Genomic DNA, 20,627 nt, shown 5'->3' on the forward strand with positions numbered 1-20,627 from the left:
TCGAGCTTTCAATTATGCGGATGACACCCAACTCATCCTTCGGATTGATAATTCTACCCATGCCCAAGTCCTGGCACAAAACATCCTCAGATTCACGGTAAACTGGATGACAGCCAATTCCCTAAAAATACACCCAGACAAAAGAGAAGTCCTCGTCATACCCATGAAAAACAATCCTTGGAGCGATCGTTTCTGGCCCCAAGAACTGGGTACTTCTCCCATACCAGCACCTGTTGTGAAAAGCCTGGGCATTAAGATTGACTCTGAGCTCTTGATGTCCAATCAAGTCACCACAGTGGTCGGAACATGCATAGGCCTCCTGAGACAACTGCGGAAACTTGCTCCTCTTCTTTCAACTGCCTCACTACAGACGATTGTATCAGCAACAATTGTCTCCAGACTAGACCACGGCAATGCCTTATACATCGGCCTCCCTCAGTATCTTATTAATAAACTGCAGGTGGTACTTTACGACGCAGCCAGCTAGATTTTTAGGCTGCCGAGAAGGACACATGCCACCCCCCTGCTGGCTCCCGATTAAGCAAAGAGCTAAATTCAAGGGCCTCTGCATTGCACATAAAGCAATCTACGGCCAAGCCCCACTTTATATCAAAGAAGGCCTTGAGAATCACGTCCTGGGTCACACTTTACGATCTTCCAAGTCCTGCCACCTGGTTCCCCCACGATACAACAGTGTGTCCAAAGGAGGTAGAGTATTCTCCGTCCTACTCCCGCAACTATGGAACCTACTACCGGATCATCTACGCAAGGAACCTGCACTCCTACCTTTTAGGAAACAGCTTAAAACGATCTTGTTTAGGGAGGCCTTGCACTCTGTCTAACCCCCCCTGCTTGTGATGTCATGTAACCACCCTAATGCTCCCCGGCCCTCTCTCTAAAAGCACTGTCGGTGATTAGGCGCTATATAAAAATAAATCTATTATAACATAACATATTTCATGTTTAAAAGGAGAGTTATTTTCTGTCAAAAAGAGTTATTCTAACAAGTTTGCCACCAGGTTTAAAAGCTGCAGCATTCAGATACACAGGCAGGTCTGAAGCACTGTTTTCTTTGTTGTCCTAGTGTATTGCACAACATGTCCTGCTGCCCAAAGGTCACATTTAAATTTCTAGGACATTTTCCTACACCATATATTATGACTTGACTGTATTGTTAAATATTGTAATTGTGGATTAGTCCATTTTCCCTTGTTGTAGGGATCAGAGCACAAACACTAAGGGACTGGCAGCAGTACACTGTCCGGATAAAAAAAAACAACACTAGTCAGTACAAAATAGGGGTTATCACATAAAAAGAGATTTTTTCACATATTTCTAGAAAATGTGATAATGTGATGAACACCTCTACAAGGATTGGAGGAAAACAACATAAGAAACCAAAAGATATAACTTTTCTACAAATTCTAACTGAAAAAGTGCACTAAAAGTCTCTGCGAGTGCATTAACCCGATAATATTTTTTTTCTATGTCTATTGTACAAGTGTCACTTGTCCTTTCATTCCCAAAAGGTATACTCTTTGAGTTTGACATGGCACATTTCCAATTAAAAATGTCTATGATTCAAACACTTAATGAAATCCTTGCATATCATATTTAAAAAGTGCATGTTTTGGTAGCGAATCTAATTTAGTTGCAGAATGCATCCTTTAACCAGCAGTTAACAAATGGTGCAATTGTTTTCCCTGCAGTGTTTGACTTTAATTTGTTGCAATTTGTTTCCCTGCAGTGTTTGATTTTAATTTCACATAACCTGTCCTGTTGGCTGTTTCGTTGAAATTATGTATGTGCAGAACCACAAGTTGAGCAAGACCTCTGACCTCTAGTCTGAGACCTGCTCTCTCCCCAGCAGCTCCACCCTGCGTGCCTCGCCGCTGACTCCCTTCGCCTCCACCTGTTAGGTGTTCGAGGCCACTGTTTGTCCTCTCCTGTGCTGTGCCTGTTTCCAGCCTGGTCAGTGCCCCTGTTGTGCCATGTACTTAATTGGTTGCTTAGTTTGCCCCTCTTTTTCATTGTACGTAATTTGTTGCTTGTCTGCCCCTCATTTTGCCTTGTACTTAAATTGCTGCTTGGTGCCCCTTGTTGTGCCTTGTACTTAATTGTTGTGCCCAGCACCAGTTTTTGCCTTCCTGTTCCTGCCTCCCCTCTGCACATCCCTCTCCTCCCTACTTAATGGTGGCCGCTGCCCGGTTGTGCCAGCAGATGCACCGCTGGTGCGCCAAAGGCAAGCCTGTCTGCGCCCATCGCAACCCGACCGTGGCCAGCTCCAGGGACCCTGGAACTTTGACCTTCCACTGCTACGACTCAGCTGCCCTCCTCGCACTCAACCCCGGAAGGAACAACAACTGCCAGCTGTCAATGTCGAACACCACCCACATCCAGTTCTCCTGCCACCACTGCCGCTAGACCTTCACTACCGCCCCATCCACCAACACCACTGACGCCCTGAGGTGCAGCCTCCTCAACGTATGCTCCTTTCACAGACACGCCATAGAGATCTGGAACCTCCTCTACACCCTCTCACCAGAAGTTGCCTTCTTTACAGAAACCTGCACCAATGCCTCTTCCGGCCCGACATCGCCATCGCCATCCCGGACGGATACAAGATCCAGAGGAAGGACTGCCCCAACCACCCAGGAGGAGGACTTGCCATCGCACGCAAAAATTCCCTTTGCCTCTCCACCTCGAGCAACGCCATCTCTGCCGCCGAACACCTTCACTTCCAGGTCCAAACCAGCCCTAGAACCATTGCCTCCATTGACTACATACTCATCGGAGACCTGAACTTCCATCTCGACAACTTCAGCGACCCCAACTTCACCACCCTCATGGTCAACCTTGCCAACATCGAACTGAAACAGCTCGTCACCACGCCTACCCACAAGGCAGGACACAACCTCCATCCCATCTTTGCAGGAGGAAACAAAATCCACTTCTGCCACACCACACAACCCCCATTGATGGACCACCACTGCATACACTTCCTCGTCAACAACTCCAAGCCGCCAAAACCTGCTCCGTGCCCTCCGCGAAGGAACTGGAGCAAAGTCACTGAGGATGAGGTCAACTCCACCCTCAATTGCGACACCCCCATCACCGCGACCGACCCCCAACCTTGCAGCCAGAGAACTGCGCAAATCGATCTCCAACTGCGCAGACAAGCTTGCATCCCTACGCAACCCCGAAAGATAGCGCCCCAGGAAGGCCACCTGGTTCAACACCAAGCTCCAAGAAGACAGACGCACCTGCAGATGTCTCGAAAAAAACTGGTGAAACAGCAAAACATCTGAGGACCACACCACCTACAAGAACGTCATGACAGAATACCATGCATCAGAACCACGAAAAGGACTTTCATTCACAACAAAATCCTTGCCAACTCCAGCAACTCCAAGGAACTCTTCAGCGTCATCCAGGAATTCACCAAGCCCCCCAGCGAAACCACGGACATCACCCCATCCCCGGAACTCTGCGACAAGCTCAGATCTTACTTTCATCTGAAAATCAAGAGCCTATACAACAACTTCAATGACCGGACACCGGACTCTGCAAACACTCCCCCGTCTGGCAATGCCAGCCAGCCCACCATCTCCTCCTGGAAACTGGTCACAGCCTTGACCATGAAAAGCATATACTCATGGGCCCCCACATACCCCTGCCCACCGCACATCTACCACAGAGCCAGCACCACACCTGAACTGCAACGCACCATCAATTCCACCATCAAGACTGGCACCTTCCCCGACGACTGGAAATGCACAGAAGTCAGACCCCTGCTCAAGAAGCCCTCAGCAGATCCCACAAACCTCAAAAACTACTGTCCCATCTCCCTTCTCCCCTTCGCAGCAAAGTTAGCTGAGAAGACCGTCAACACACAACTAACTAGGGTCATCGAAGCTAACTCCATCTGCAACCCCTCCCAATCTGGATTCCGCAACAACCACAGCACCAAGACCGTCCTACTCACTGCCACAGACAACATCGGCACCCTCCATGACCGCGGACACAACGCGGCTCTGATTCTACTCGACCTCTCTGCAGCATTCGACACCGTCTCTAATCTCACACTCACTGCCATACTCCAGGACGCCGGCATACAAGAAACCTCCCTCGACTGGATCCGCTCATTCCTCACCGGCAGAACACAAAGAATCAGACTGCCACTCTTCCCCTCCGAACGCACGAAAATCAACTGCAGAGTACCCCAGGGATCTTTGATCAGTCCAACCCTCTTCAACATCTACATGGCCCCCCTCACCATCATCGTCAGACAGCATGGCCTCAGCATAGTGCCCTACGCTGATGACACCCAGCTCATCCTCTCCCTCACCAAAGACACCACCACCACCAGACTCAACTTCCAGGAAGGAATGCAGGACGTTGCATCCTGGATGAGCAACAGCTGCCTGAAGCTCAACTTGGAAAAGACAGACGTCCTCATCCTCAGAACGTCCCTGTCTTCATGGGACAACAGCTGGTGGCCCACTGCCCACAGCAGCCCATGGACCCCCACAGATCACGCCAGGAACCTCGGCATCGTACTTGACTCATACTGACTCCTACCTCTCCATTAATAGACAGGTCAATGCTGTCACCTCCAGCTGCTTTACCACCCTCTGCATCTTCCGAAAGACCTTCAAATGGAGCCCCCTGAGTCAAGGAAGACCACCACCCACGCACTCATAACCAGCAAACAGGACTACGGGAAAGCCTTCTACATCGGGATCAACAAGTCTCTACTCCGCCATCTCCAGACAATACAGAACACAGCAGCCAGACTCGTCCTTGGCATTCCCCAACACGAACACATCACCTAACACCTACAGAACATCCACTGGCTCCCTGTAGAGAAGAGAGTCACTTTAAAGATACTCACCCACGCCTACAAATGCCGCCACAACACCAGACCCCAATTCCTCAATGAGAGAATCTCCTTCCACGTAACCAAAAGAAACCTCAGATCCCCTAACCTCGCCCTCGCCGAAACACTTCACATCCGCAGAGTCAGAATAGGAGGAAGAGCCTTCTCCAACATCGCGGCCAAGACCTGGAACAAGCTCCCGCTGGACATCAGACGTTCCCCCTCCCTGAACGTCTTCAGGAAGACACTCAAGACCTGGCTGTTCGACTGAACAGAGCTGCTTAGCCAACCCCCTCCCCCCAGTGCCTTGAGACCCTCACGGGTGAGTTGTGTGCTTACAATTCTCTGATTGATTGATTACGTGTAAGACTAAAAACATGGATGACTTTGAAAATGAACTCTCTAATATACCTTTATTGTGTAAAGTGAAAGTGTACTACAAATTATGAGCTCAGTCCATAAGTGTGTATTTTATTTTATCTAGAAAGTAATACACAATAATTTTAAACATTTAGCAGACACTGTGGGACATATCATCAACGGCCAGCGATAATGGCCGCTCTTAGCGTTAAAATGTTTAACGCCAGCTATCACAGATAATTATCGCCATGCTAGCACTGTATTAACAACGCTCAGCGCAATGGCAATAATTATCCTAGCACTAGCGATGTTTTCCATGGAACATCGCTGGTTTTCCAGCGATGTTCCATGGAAAACGGCGATACCCTTGATAATAGGGGCCTGTGGTCTTAGCCACACAATCCACCCCCATTTTAAGTATGCCTTAGTCAGGAATTTAACAGACGTTAAATTCCTGAGTTAAGGCATACTTAGCGCGATTTAAATAATTGCTTCCCCGCATTGTAAATATCACGAATCTGCCTTCGTGATATTTACCCATGTTGTTTCCACAGACACGCCTACTTTGCATCTCCTTAGCGATGCAAAGTTAGGCGTGCTGGAAACGGGAGCAAAATCAGCAAAACACGCGATAGTGTGTCTTTGCTGAAAAGGCGATAAAATTATCGCCGCTTTTCCGCCGAAAACGGCTGCAAAAGCGGCGATAATTTGTTATCGCCGCATTGTTAATATGCCCTCAATTGTTTTCGCAATCAGTCAAAGAATCCCTGTGAGCCATAAAAGTTCTGCATTCAAAGCCGAGCGCACAAGCGAAATCCATGTCACCGTTAGATGAAACTATTTACTTATGAATGGTAACTCCTCCTCACACGGAAAGACTGAAAGAGGAAAAATAGAATGCTTTAGACAGAAACATTGTTTACACTCTAATTCTTTTTTGCCTCTTCTCTTGCAATTGCATGGGTTCTTCCGAGGAATTATCAATCATTATGTACAAAAGAAGCTAGTGGCCTGCTGACTTTGCATTGTGTTGGCACTAGCTACTTTCATTGCAATGAGATGGATGTATAAATCCCTCGCATGGCAAAGCGCCAGGATGTAAACGTGTATGTCTTCAGTCCCATTAATAATAAGGAGCTTGCAACCTGTTGAGAATGCTGGGATAAAGCGCTTCTGGGAAGAGCAGAAAAATTTAAATCAATGTAAACATTAGGGGGCATGTTATCAAGGGGAGACGATAATATTATCGCATTATCATCAAGGGCACACCAGCGCGTGATTCCTTGATGTACTGTCCCTTTTTCACACGCCTCGCCTCGCATCGATAATGAGATGCAAAAGAGGCGGGCTGTGAAAAGCAACATGGGATAATGTCGCGAAGGAAGCTTCGCAATATTATCAAGGAGGGTTAGCGATAAATAAAATCGCGTTAAGTATGCCTTAACTCAGGAATTTAGGGGCATAATATCAAGCATGGATTTAAAATTATCGCCGCTTTAGCTGCAGAAAACTGCCGCTAAAGAGGCGATAATGGGCTTGATAATATGCCCCTGAGAATTCCAATAGAAGCCCATATTGTCACCAAAACATGGGCTTCTATGGGAATTGATTAAACAAAACCATTTAAAATAGGGTCCAAGGGATATATATTTTAAAGACCCATACCTGATTTTATCCCCAGCACCAACTGAATGTATAACACACGAAACACAGGGGGTCTAACAGCCAAATTTGAGAGGCTACACTGTCGATACTGAGTCAACAAGATCTCAAAATATCTTTATCGCACACACATAACGTATTAATAAAGATAAAGAAGGAAAAAAGGCTAACACTACATGCATAGAGGAGACCGGTACATCATCGATTATTCGTAAAATGGCTGATTAATCCACAACAGATTGTAAAGGGTTTCCATCAAATTAGACTCAATGATCAGTCCTATCATTTGGCCAAACCCATGTGCAAATGAGGCTGGTCCCCTGATCAGTGGGACACTCAGCTCCGCACCTTATTGTTGTATCAGGATTTGGTCCACCAAATACACAAACCGTCCATGATGACTGATCTTTTGATGGTAAAGTAAGAAGAAATAGTGCAACGAACAAAAAAGTGATTTAAAATAGGATGGAATGTCCTCCTTCTAAATACTTTATTCTATGGACTGGACACGCCTCCTAATTAAAAAATAGAACAGTGCAAAAGAAGACAGTGACAATTATCTGTCTACATAAGGGCCAACATGTTTCTGCCGAACGGGTATTTAATCCCTTGGCATTCGTCAGGGCCTCTGCTCGTATAATAGTTGCACTCCTAATAGTGAAATATAGAATTCACCACCATCACCAAAAACAAATCATAATAAAACTGGTTTGAAACGGTACAACCTGTAACAACCATGGACATTAACCCTCCGATTCACAATGATTACTGTGAATTCCTTTGTGGTAGGGCAATAGACCTCACCTCACCTGGACACTGCTCAGGTACTAAGAGGCCCCGCACTTTCCGTCGGTACCTCAAGCTCCCATCTGAGACTTGGGGGAATTCTCAAGGGCATATTATCAAGCCCATTATCGCCGCTTTAGCGGCAGTTTTCTGCCGCTAAAGCGGCGATAATTTTAACTCTGTTTCTTGATAATATGCCCCTTAATGTCTATTAAATTCCTGACTAAGGCATACCTAACATGGGGGGTGGATTGTGTGGCTAAGACCACAGGCCATATTATCTAGGATATCGCCGTTTTCCACCATGGAAAACGGTTATATCCCACCTATCTATGGAATTTTTATCGCCTCTGCGATGCGCGTTGTTGATAACGCGCTAACCGGGCGATAAATTCCAGAGATAGCTGGCGATAAATATGCAAGCGCTAAGTGCGCTTTGCGATATTTATCGCCGGCCCTTGTTAATATGCCCCTAGGTTTTTTGAGAACGCTTTGTTTTGCATTGCTTATTGAAATGAGTTGGACGCTTTTTGTACACAGTAATTTTCGATGAGGAGGTAAAGTTTATCTATTTTACTGTTTCAGGGGTCAGTCTAGCATCTAGAATAGCAGCTTCTATGATTAATCCATTTCAATACATGTCCCAATTTCGTGAATTGTGTCTTTAAAAATGCTTTTATTCAAGATAGAGGTTATTAGGCGTAAGCCTTTTAATCTGCCAATTAAAGAGTTGACAGGGTTTTATTTACAAGCTAGGACAAATTTGCAAGCCCTGGCCTATCCATCTAAAAATACACAAATGATGGATGGAATGCGGAACAAATCAAACATTCACCCCAGTCAAGAGATCTGCGTTAAAATCATCTTTCTGCTCCGTGCCGAGCCAGTTTACACCCAGCAATATGCAAACAATCTTTACACCCAGGTCCCTCCAGTCTTCGTCCCATTCCTAATCATAGTGGAGATCACTATCTCCGCGACAGAAAAAAAGAACAGGAGCATGCTGGGATACCTAACCCACTCCCTCCCGCTGGGAGTACATAAGCGGTACCAGCCAAGCATGCAGCCTGTTCTTTTTTTCTGTCTTCCGACAGAATGGGACGTGTTTGCTGACTTACCTGTGTTTTTCTTCCATGGATGTCTCGTTGGGCTGCTAGGCTGTCCTCGACCTCCTGTTCCGTGTCTCCTGGCCTGCCGGGCTTGCTGGGAGTCGCGTTGATGGGCGCTCGGCCCTTTGCAGCTAGGGCGCCGGTTTCCGGATTTCTTTCGGGTTGCATCGGGCATCTTCCTAAGGCTTGGCCGGACTGGAAGACGTGCTGATGAGGCTGTTTTGGGGGTCCAGGGGCTACGCTGGGCCGTGCTCCTGGTCTCCCTGCCTGGCTTGTTGTAATACTGCTGGCCTTCTTTGCTCCCTGATGCCCCTGCTGTTCGCGATGTAGGTGCAGGGGCGGGCCTTGATTGGGGTCGGTGTCAGGCCGGTTGCTGCAGTCCTCTTCCCCGCCCGGCGCTGGTGTCCTGGAGGGCGCCTGGGCTGGCTCTTGGGGGCAGGGCGCTTTTGGTGTGCTCTTCCTACCCCTGTGGTGAGTACCGCATAGCGGTTCCGCTTTTCTTCACAGTTGCCTCGCACTTGCATGTTCTTCAGCCTTTGTGGATTGTGCTTTGCCTGGCTGGGTCTGGCTGTGCGCGGTGAGGCTGCTTCGGCGGTCTTGGCTGGGGGACCTGCTCGACCACTTCGGTGGTATTCTCACCTTGATTGCTGCTGGCGCTCTCCTTTTTTCCTCAGGGTTGTTGCTGGTGCCCTAGGACCCGGCGTCCTCTAGTCTCTCCATCTGCTGGTTGATTCCTGTTGAGGCCTTTCTGTGCTGGCTTGTGGTGCTCCCTGTCCCTGCGTGCTGGGTTGGGGCTTTGCGTGGGTTTCTGCGCTGTGTCTCTGCCTTGCTTCCCGGTGCTGCGGGGGGGCTTCCTCCACAGGTTGTGGGTTCCCAGGCCTCCTGGCTTTCCGCTTGCTCAGCGCTTGTTGCTGGATGGCATCTGGGCCGGGGGTTGGGGGACGGTCTCTGTTTGGTGGTGTTGGCCTGTCCCCTGGTCAGTGCCGCATAGTGGGTTTCTTTCTTCCCTATGCTGTGCTCTTCTACTGTGCTGGCCTGCTGTCTTGGCTCCCAGTTTTCCACTGCTGGGGGTGTGCTGGGGCTGGCGGGTGCTGTAGGCTTCCGCCCATTCCCCTGTGCACGCGTCTGTTCTAGTGGGCTTTTCGTTTTGGAGTGGGGTTTGGCATGGTTCGTTCCTCTGGCCTCTGGGCTTCCAGCCTTCCTGCCCTGCGTGCTTCTGTTCCCCCTGGTCAGACCTGGTTGGTGCCTGGTTGAGTGTCCACCTTGGATGCCTGTTGCCCGGCTCCTTCCACCTACTGCCTGCCCGCCCTGTTGGTTCCTGCCTGTTCTTGTGGGTTCGGGCCTGGTGCTTGCCTGTCTGGGTGCCTGCCTGCGGCTCCTGGTGCTGGGCGCTTCTTGCATCCTTCCGGGGGTGTTGGCTTGGCCCGTGCTTGGGGTGCCTTGTTTATTCCTGCCCCCCTGTGCCTGGCCGGTGCTCTGGGCTTCACTGTGTGGGGTTTCCTGGCCTGTGGCCTTTCCTCCCTGCTGGCGCCTGGTCATGCCTGGGTGTGATGCTTGGGCCCACCGGTGCCCTTGCGATCGCTCCTCTCCTCCCCTCTGGCATACCCTCCTGCCCGGGCTGGTGGGCTCCTTCCCCGGCGGGTTCCCTGTGGGTGAGGTTCGTGCTGGTTGTGGGTCAGGGAGGTGGGCCTGCGGCACCCCAATTCCCCCTTCATCTGTGGGTGTAGCTCATCTGCTCTTGCCCCCTGCTTGGGTTTGGCTGGGTCACTTCTAGCATTCTGCGTCGGGGTCCTTGGTGCTTTCCGGATTCCCTGTTTCTTGGGTTCTGTTGTTTTTCAGGGGGGGGCTGTTCTGCCCTCCCTCTGTCCTGGCAGGCCTTGGCCTTGGTTGGCTGTTGGCTCCGGGGCTGTCCTGGTGGGTTTTCTAGCTGGGGTTGCTGCTTGCCTCTTGCCTGGTGCTGTGTTGTGTTGCACTTGGTTGGCTGGTGGGGTTTCGTTTCCTTTTGTGGTTTCCTTTTCCCCTCTTGTGTGTCTTTCTGTGGCTTGGCGCACTTGGGGTCCTTTGCCTCTCGCTGCCGCTCCCTTTGCTGTCTGTGGTGGCTGGGTGTTGTGGGTCTTCCTTGGCTTCTGCCTGGGTGGTTCCTTTGTTTCTTGGGTGCGCTGCTTCTGTGCCCCTCCCTGTCTGTGGGTTCAGGCTGCCCTGTGCTCTTCTTTCCTGCTTTGTGGGTGCCGTTCCCGGTGTCCTCCTTGCCGTGCCTTCTCTTGGTGTTGGCCAGTGGATTTGTTGGTGGGGCTGCCGGTTGTGGTCTGGTGTCGGCTTCCCCTGGTATGTGGGTCGCATTGCTGCATCCCCGCTCCCCTTTTTCGGCCTTGTGCTGGCGGTTGGCTTTGCCTGGGCCCTGGTATTGTGGCATTCCCCTTGTGGGCCTGTCCTTGGGCTTGTGCATTTCCCACTCCCGTGCGGACTGCTTTCGGCCTGTGGTGTCTCTGGCCATTGTTGTTGCTGACTCTACGGGGTTTGTTCTTCTCTTTTTGGGTTTGTTCCCGCGCCCCCCGGGGGGTTGTGCGCCTTTGGTTTCTCCGGGCTCCTCTCCTTTAGTTTGGGGGTGCCTGGGGTGTTCCGCGGTGCTGTTGGGCACTGGGCTCTGCCTCTGTTGGGTTTGATCCCTTGCGGTCCCTGTTTCTGGCCTCCCTTTGCAGGGTCCCTGCCTGGGTCCTTCCCTGGCCGCTCATTCTCTGGTGCTTTTGGGCCTCTTTTTCGACCTCTTGGTAGCTGGTGGTCCTGGCCCTGGTGGTCTGGGTACTGGGTTGGTCCTGTGTCCTTTCCTGTGTGGCTCCTTTGCGCCTGGCTTGTGCGCTGGGGCCTTTGTGTTGGTTGACAGTTGTGGCTTGCCGGTCTCCCTCTCTGTTCACCTGCTGCTTCTCCTCTCTTGTGACATGGTAGTAGCTGGCTTTGGTGCCGTTCCCTGGGCCCCTTCTTGGTTGGGGTTTTTTGGGGTTGGGTCGGTTGGCACTTTGCCTCTCCTTTCTGGTTCTTCTGGCACTGTGCTTGGGTTCTCCTGGCTGGCTGGCCTGTCGGTTGTCCAGTTGGTTTCTTGGGTCTTTCTGGACCACCTGCGTTTTTGGGCTATTGGCCTCCTTGTTGGTCCTTCCTGTTTTACCCTTCTTGGGGTTCGCCTTGGGTGGTTCTTTGGTGTCCTCCTGGCCTGTGGGTCGGCTCTTGGTTGGTGGCGGTTCCTCCATCCCGGCGGTTCTGGGGTTTGTTTCCCCGGTTCTGTGTTCGGCCCTTGGTTGTTCTCTCTTGGCTGTGCCCTGGCCATGTGTGAAGTCTGCTTCGGGTGGTGCTTGTTGCTCTCCCTGGCCTTGATTGGGTGGTTTCCTGGGTTCGTGTCCCTGTGTCTCCTGCTTTTGGTTGCCTCGGTCCTGGCCGCTGGCTGGTTCCTGTGCACCGGGTTTTCTTCTCCCAGTGTGGTGGCCTTAGCTGCGGCCATCTGGTGTCTCTGCTGGCGTTGGCGGCTTGTCTTTCCTGCCTTTTGGCCTGGGCCTTCTGTGGGATTTCTGTGCCTCTGGTTCTCTGTTGCCACGGTTGTCAGCTGTTGGTCGGGGGGGGCCTTGCCTGGGTTACTTGGCCCCTTTCTTACTGGTTGTTGCTCTGGTTCAGTGCCTGTTTTCTTGTCTGGTTCCTCCCTCTTCGGTCTTTGCAGCTCTGCTGGTGGCTTCCCCTGGTGTGTTGGGGTTGGTCCTGTGGTTGGCCGCGTTCCTTGTTATCTTGCTTTGGCGTGCCTCTTTGGTCTCGTCTTCCTTCCCCTCACCTTTTGGTGTGGTCGTTGTGGGTTGGTCCGGCTGTGGGTCACCTTCTTCCCTGCTCTTGGGTGTTCGCTCTCTGTCTTGCCCCTGCTGGGTTCCTTCCTCGGCCTTCAGCCATGTCACCCTGTGCGGCCTGCTCTCGTACGCTCTCGGGCATTGGGCCAGGTTGGCCTGTTTGTCCCTGGTGGGGCGGCTGCTTGGTGGTGCCTGGGGCTGTGGGCTTCTCCCTTGGTGGTTTTTATCCCTGGTCGTTTGCCCTTCCTGGCAAGGTTGCTCTGTTGGGGCGCTTCCGCTTTTCCGGGGTTCCCTTCCCCTGGTAGTTCCGGGGGGAGGGGGTTTTCTTTCTGCCACTCTGGGTTTTCCCTTGGGGCTTGGCTCTGGGTGCGGGTCCTCCTTCGGGCTTGCCTGGGGGGTTCTTGTGCTCGTTTGCGGTCCTTTCTTGGTCGTCCCCCGCTTGTTTTGGGGTCTCGGCTCTGTCGGCTTGGATGGGGGTGTGGCTGGTTGTGTGCTCCTGCCTGCGTTTTTTTGTGGGTTCTCTTCTGCTTTGGTTGGGTGCCGTTTTGTTTCTTGGTCTGGTGCCCCTGGCGTTGGTGGGTGTCCAGAAGGCCAGGTTGTTTGCTTTGGTATTCTCCACTATGTTTAGGAATGGGACAAGGACTGGAGGGACCTGTGGGTAATGTCCTATTACTTACCGGTAATCTTCATTACTCCTGGTCCAATTGTCCTCGTCCCATTCCTAACACCCCTCCCAGGCGGCCGGCCTTCCAGTTGCTGGCTTGGTATTTTCAGGCTGCATGCTGGGCTGGTACCGCTTATGTACTTCCAGCGGGAGGGAGTGGGTTAGGTATCCCAGCATGCTCCTGTTCTAGTGATCTCCACTATGTTTAGGAATGGGACGAGGACAACGGGACCAGGAGTAATGAAGATTACCGGTAAGTAATAGGACATTTCCCTGCTCCTAATGAGAATGGTTCAGCCTGCACTACCAAGCCAGATCTCACCTGGACCAGAAACAAGCATCATCCGACCGGTTTTGGGATATCACACCTCATTAGTCAGGCTAGCTTGAATCCAGTGGCACAGTAAGCCCTGGAACCACGTCTGGGCATACCCGGCATGCTTAAGGGAAGAAAGCAAAAGACACACAAGCAATGCCAAGAGTCGCAGTCAAGAGATCTGATTTAAATCCATTGTTCTGTTTCTCACCGTGCCATCCCAGTTTAGACCCAGCCATATGCAAATCAGTCCAATTGAAATGGCCAAGCCAGGTCAAGACTGATTTGTTTATGTCTGGGTCTAAACTGGAATGGCATGGGGAGCAAAAAAAACAATGGATTTAGGCCAATATCTCTGTACTGGGGTGAATGTTTGACATTGTTCAGCATTCTGTCCATCAGTTGTTCTTTTTTGCATTTGTGATCCCAAGTGGGACGGATATGCCCAATTTGGGTCCTGTTCTCTCCATAACACTGGAGTAAAGCTAGGTTGATGAAGGGTGACACACTGAAATCGGTCCCAGAATGCTTGTTTCCGGTCCAGGGAGGACCTGGTCTGGCAGTTTGGACTGGACCGTTCCCATGGGGAGCAGGGTCAAGACTGATTTGCAAATGGCTAGGTTTAAACTGGAATGGCATGGGGAGCAAAACACGATGGACTTAGGCACAGATCTATATACTGGGGCGAATGTTTGACATTGATCAGCATTCTGTCCATCAGTTGTTGCATTTTTTAAAATCTGTTGAAAGGCATTTACAGAAAATGCTGTGGTTGCCAATTTGCAACTGAAAGTGTTCCCAGATATTTTCCGGTCCGCTAAAAAACTTTGGGGTGATAGAAGGAGCCTTTCACAGTGTCCCTTGAATCCAGGGTAGATGTGGTGAGATCACAGAGCAGCAGATCCTATAGCCAAATGGAAAGTTTATGTAGCATTCCAATATTACCAGCTCCAAAATAGGAATTGCAGATTACACATATCTGTCTTGGCACAATAGATCCTTAAAGCTATGCGTGGTGAAATCTTGGATTCATGTATCCTATTTGAAATCAGCGAATATAAAAATATATGAATCAAAAAAATGTGAATATGATAATTCCACTAGAGTACTAAAGGGAAGGAGATTGGATAGAGAGAAAGATGAAGAAGATGCCCTCAGCAAGTATTTCCTGCCAGCGGCTGAATGCAATGTGCAGTGAGTTAAGGGGGTATAGAGGAAGGTTGCAGAACTGAGGGCAGGGAAGTTACCATAGGCCTTGGACTGAGGACCTGTGCTCTGCCCAGGGCATTTTACTCACAATCAGAATTCGTGTTCAGTGCCTTTAGGGTGCACAATGGTTGCATGCAGGGCCAAAGCTGGTGGGAAATTATACAGGAGGCATAGGGACATTACATTGTGCCTTGCATTCATAATCTGCATACAATTTCTGAAGGCAGAGGCTTTGGGCTCAGTGCATGGTGGGAGGCCACTCCAGGGACCCATATCCTGCTGCATTGAGGTAGTACACATTAGCTTCCAAGGGCATACCTATAGGCAGGATGCAGACTGTGGCCGGCATCAGGAGCCATCTGGCCAAAACCAAATTTTGTGCATCTCAGGTTTAGGGGACATGGAGGATTGCTATTGGTGGATAGTTTCTGGAAACCAGAGTTCATTCTCAGGAAGCTCTGAACCTGTCAGCTCATAGGATCCACTGATACCATTTGCCAATCTGTGGATAGCAAGAAACGGAGCCCACAACTTTTACTGACAAATGCTTGTTTTTCAATAATGCAAATGTCTTTTGTGTGGCTTTATAATTCAGTACAAAGACGCTGGCTTTCATATAGCATGGTTCACTGACACAACATCGATGTATTAAATATTGAGTAAAAAATACAGACAACAAAAATATCGACTCCTGTACTTAAACAGGTAAGTACAACAATATCGACTAAGCAATAAAGATGTATAAAATATTGACTTTTATATAAATATAAAATAATATATATTAAATATATCAAATATTACATTTAATTTTAACAAAATAAAATAAATGTTATATATTTTAATACAATATAACAAATAAACTTAACAAAAAAGATAAACGCACACATAATTATTTATACATATATATTTACTGTAAAACAAAATTATAATAAATAAAAATATATATCAATGATTTAAAATATATAAAAAAACTAAAATCTATAATAAATTAAAACATTAAACTATTGAAAAATATATAAACTCACAATTCAAAATACAGTCAGTGCAACAGTAAGGAAAGTGTTGGATAGCGGAGGGGTAAAAATTACTATTGCCACTCCAGTGGGGGAAACAGTAGGGAAAGTGATGGATAGCAGAGGGGTAAAAACTACTCTTCCAACTCCACTGAGGGCAACAGTAGAGAAATTGTAGGATAGTGAAGGGGTAAGAATTACTATTCTCACTCCAGTGAGAGCAACAGTAGAGAAAGTGTTGGACAGCGGAGGGGCAAAAATTACTATTCCCACTCCAATGAGTGTAACAGTAGGGAAAGTTTGGATAGCGGAGAGGCAAAAATTACATTTCACACTCCAACAGTTAAAAAAAAAAAAAAAGAATATATATATATATATATATATATATATATATATAAAACGCAGCAAACGATTTCGGATATGAAATCACACGGACACCCAGGAGATTTGCAGTTCAGATTGATTTATTGACTGCAAACACAACGCGTTTCGGCTTTCGCCTTGTTCACGCTGAACAAGGCGAAAGCCGAAACGCGTTGTGTTTGCAGTCAATAAATCAATCTGAACTGCAAATCTCCTGGGTGTCCGTGTGATTTCATATCCGAAATCGTTTGCTGCGTTATATTTAGGGGCTGCCGATTACCCCTGCACGGACCGCCCTACGTGACAGCCTTCATCTTTATCGGGATCGTGAAGCTATATATATGAACAAGCTATCGGTTGATAGCGAAACGCGTTGGTTCTTTCCGATTTACTTTGGGTTTTATGGCTTAAATAAAAGAAATTTTGGAATACAAATACAGGATCTGTGAGTGCGTTCCGACTCTCCTGCAAAGGAATTTAGTTGATGAATTATTGACGGCTTTGGCTCTGCTGTGGAACTGCACCGAAAGAAGAGGCGCCAGGGGTCCATACAAACGGAGCTGATTTCGAGTGGATATATATATATATATATATCTTAAAAATGAAGAAAAATCATACAAATAAATAAATAATAAATTAAAAATTGGAAAACATGCATTAAATATATAAAAAGACAACATATCCTAATATTAATTACATATAACAAATACCTACAAATATTATATATAATTAAATACATTTAAAAAGGATCTTTTAAACTTAAAAATATTTACAAACAAAAACAATAATTAATACATAAATGTATTTATTTTATTTCCTACCCTATAACACCACACCAATAACAACACACTTCAACATTTTAAATTAAATTTACTTCCATAATTAACAGAATTATTAATCAATTCAAAAAACAATATCAAAAAACTAATAAACATTAATTAACTACACACACTTTAATACTATAATGTCCACAACACACACCTAAATTAAACAATAAAATATTAAAACACAATTTAAACTTTTTTTAAATTTAAAGCTATCACCATTAACAACGAATTTTAAAGTAATTAAAATGTATTTAATACCCACCCTTTACCCCTTTAAAAGTAAAAACAATACACAAAAAATAAACAATTACCCAAAATAAGTATCGAATAACTAACATTAATTAACAACTATGGGGCCGATTCCGATCTCGTTCAGAACACTTTCCATACGACTCGTGTCAGGGGAGTCCGACCGAACAAGTATGATGCATTTGAATGCATCCGGATATGATTCGGTCAGACTCCCATTGACTTCATTGGGAGCCTGTGTAACAAACGCTTACACAGGCTCCCATTGACAAAAGGGGTGGTTGGGGATAATCGCGCACCCTGTGGCGGGTACCCCTTGGTGCCTGCCACACTGTGCATGGTCTGAAAGGGGGGACCCATGGGTACCCCCACAGGCACGATTCAGAGATCCCGAGGTGAAGGGGGCCTGCTACAGGCCCCTAAAGACCGATTCACGCAGCCTTTTTGATCCAGGCAAAATGAATCGTAAAGGCTGTCCGAATCGTTCATCGTGCTTGCTTGCTTGGAAAACCTACCCCATAGAGCTGTACGATTCGGCTCCGGAGGGCTCTATCTCGCTGTATGCCTTCCAGAACTGACTCGGCCAGCGCTAAGGCTTTCCAGGCATCATACTTGCTCATTCAGAACTGGGAAAGAATCGGTCAGGAACAAGGGATCCGGACCGGTTTAGGCAATTCAAATCTGATTCGGAGCCCTTCTGAAGGAGCCCTTCCGAAGAAGATCGGAATTTGCCCCTAAATATTAACACAAATTACTTCCCATCGATTACCCCTATAAACAACACAACACACACCTAAAATGAATTACACAATTGCCATAATACATTTTTCATTAAATTAATTCAAATCAATTAACAAATAATTATTAATAATAAATAACTAAACTACTTAAACACCCTTTACCCCTATAAACCCCAAAACACACACCTAAAGGTAATTACACAATTAATTACCAATTAATTATTCATAATTAATTAACTAACAACTCTTAATTCATGAATTAAAAATACATTATTTCCCACCTTTTACACCTATAAACACCAAAACACACACTGAACATTAATTACACAATTACCATAATTAATTATCAATTAATTTGCTAAAATTAATTAATAACCATTTATTAATCCATCAATTAAAAATAAATTGCTTCCCACCCTTTTGCACAATTACCATAATTAATTACAAATTAAATAATAATATATATTTACAACACATTATTAATCAAATAATAATACATTTTACTTTCCACATTTGACACTATAACATCTCAATCAAAGACATAGTAATACATTTAAAAAAATCAATTAATTTAATGTAATTATATTACTTCCCACTCTATTCCCCTACAAACTCACTACCCGCTACAGAACTAAAAACGCAAAATTCAAATTAAAATGTAATAACTACTGGGGGGCGTGGCCAACCGGGCAGCGAGATGGCCGCTCTGTGAGTGAGCTCCGCCGGCTGCACTCAGTAATCCTGTAAAAATCCTGTACCGGACACACACTGCGTTCCGTTCTGCACACAAGTTGGCGGCGGACGCCCCGGTGCCTCATCGAGCGGACTCTGGCGGCTGCCGTACGAGAGGGAGCTGAGCTATGTGCCTGGACGTCCGGGCCGAGTCTTCATAGAGTCGGCGGCCCGCAGCCTTGGAGCCCGAGGCGGGAGTGTGCGGCTACTGTGGCCTGCGGGAGGCGAGGCCTGAGGGCAGGCGCCGGAGCGCAACTCACCAGCCGAGCTGCGTATGCGGAGCACCCCGGACCAGCACTGGCGGGCCACTAGAGTGCTACACCCATCCAACGCGGGCGCGGACATCGGAGATTTCCAGCGGGCCTACTCTGGTGGAGCCCTGCAGGCGAGTCCGCCATTTTAAGTGGGAGCTCGGAGGTTGGATGGTGGCTGCACGCGGAGGTGATCTACCCGGTCAGGCCTAGGAACGGCCCCGAAATGAAGCACACGCATAGCGGGGAAAGCCTGTAAAGCGCTGTTGTGGACCCGGACAGACGGTTGCCGTAGGCGGGTGCCTTCCCGAGATCTGCGACCTGACGGTGAGAGCGGGGGGCGCGGGTGCGACATTCCCCCTGGCTTAGCGACTGGCTGTGGGGAGCGGCGCCTGTGCGGGGGGGACCGCGCGGTGCCCATCCCCACCCTGCTGTGGGTGAGATCGAGTCCCCTCTGTAACGTGCTCCTGTTAGCAGCCTGGGCTGGGCATACTGTTGATCTCTGCTGACTGTGCTCCGTCTGCCCTATCGTTGGAGACATCACTGGTGTACCCGCCATGACAGACGCGCGTCTCTGATACCTACGGTACATTGGCTGGGGGCGATGCCTTGCGAACGCCTAACATAGGCGGGACGACACGGAGGCACCCCTGATTCCCTCCTGAGAACGGCGCCTACGCCATGTAGCGCGAGTGCTGTGAGGCGCAGCATCATTCTACTGGATGCGGGAGACACGGCAGGCATATACATCAACTGCAGGCTGCCCGAAGTTGCGGACACAAATGCGAGTTGTATGACCAGGGAGCAGCGGGGCTGGGACACGGGCCTCGAGGGGCGCCTGTGTGCGGGTGCTCCGGGGACGGCGCTGCGATACTGCACACTGATAGTAGATCCTGCAGCGACGCGGACGTGGCTGACCTGCCGTGGCACACAAAGTCGAGCCTGTGGCACTGGGTGCTGAGTCATCTGCATCTTATTGACCGGGCCTGGTGGCCGAGAGAGGGGACGACATGCCGCTGCCACACATCCCATTGAGGGGCCTAGTGCCACCGAGATAGGCGACACTCGAGCTTGGGTGCACAGCTGGAACTAAAGTGTAATCCGGCCAGTGGGCACGCCTGAGGCGCCGCGATGGGGGGGAAAAACGATGCCAGGCAGCCCAAACTCACTTTTGACCACAAGCGCCATGCCAAACAACACGCGGAGGAACTGGAGTCGGCGGAGTCCTCCTCGCAGGGCACTGACTCGGATGTGGACTTCAGGGCTCTGATGCTGGAGGTCCGATCGAGCCTCAAGAGCATCGATACCAAGCTGGACGCCATGTCCTCACAACTGGAATCGGTTAAAAAGCAGGTGGACACTCACGAAACCAGACTGGACTGCCTGGAAAACAGACACACCGAGTGCTGCGAATTCCAACAAGATACCAAAAGAACTCTTACCGCTGTCGAGAAGGAGCTGAATTTCCTCCGGGCTAAGACAGATGATTTGGAATCACGCTCTCGTCGATCCAACATCCGCATAACAGGCATTCCGGAGACAACGAACACTGGCAAAATGGAGGTGTATGTGTCCGACCTGCTTCACGAACTCTTTGACCCTGCGCTCTCACAGGTCTTCACGGTCGAAAGGGCGCACAGATCGCT

Source organism: Triturus cristatus, chromosome 2_2 (assembly GCF_964204655.1).
Source record: "Triturus cristatus chromosome 2_2, aTriCri1.1, whole genome shotgun sequence".
In the NCBI taxonomy this organism is placed as follows: domain Eukaryota; kingdom Metazoa; phylum Chordata; class Amphibia; order Caudata; family Salamandridae; genus Triturus; species Triturus cristatus.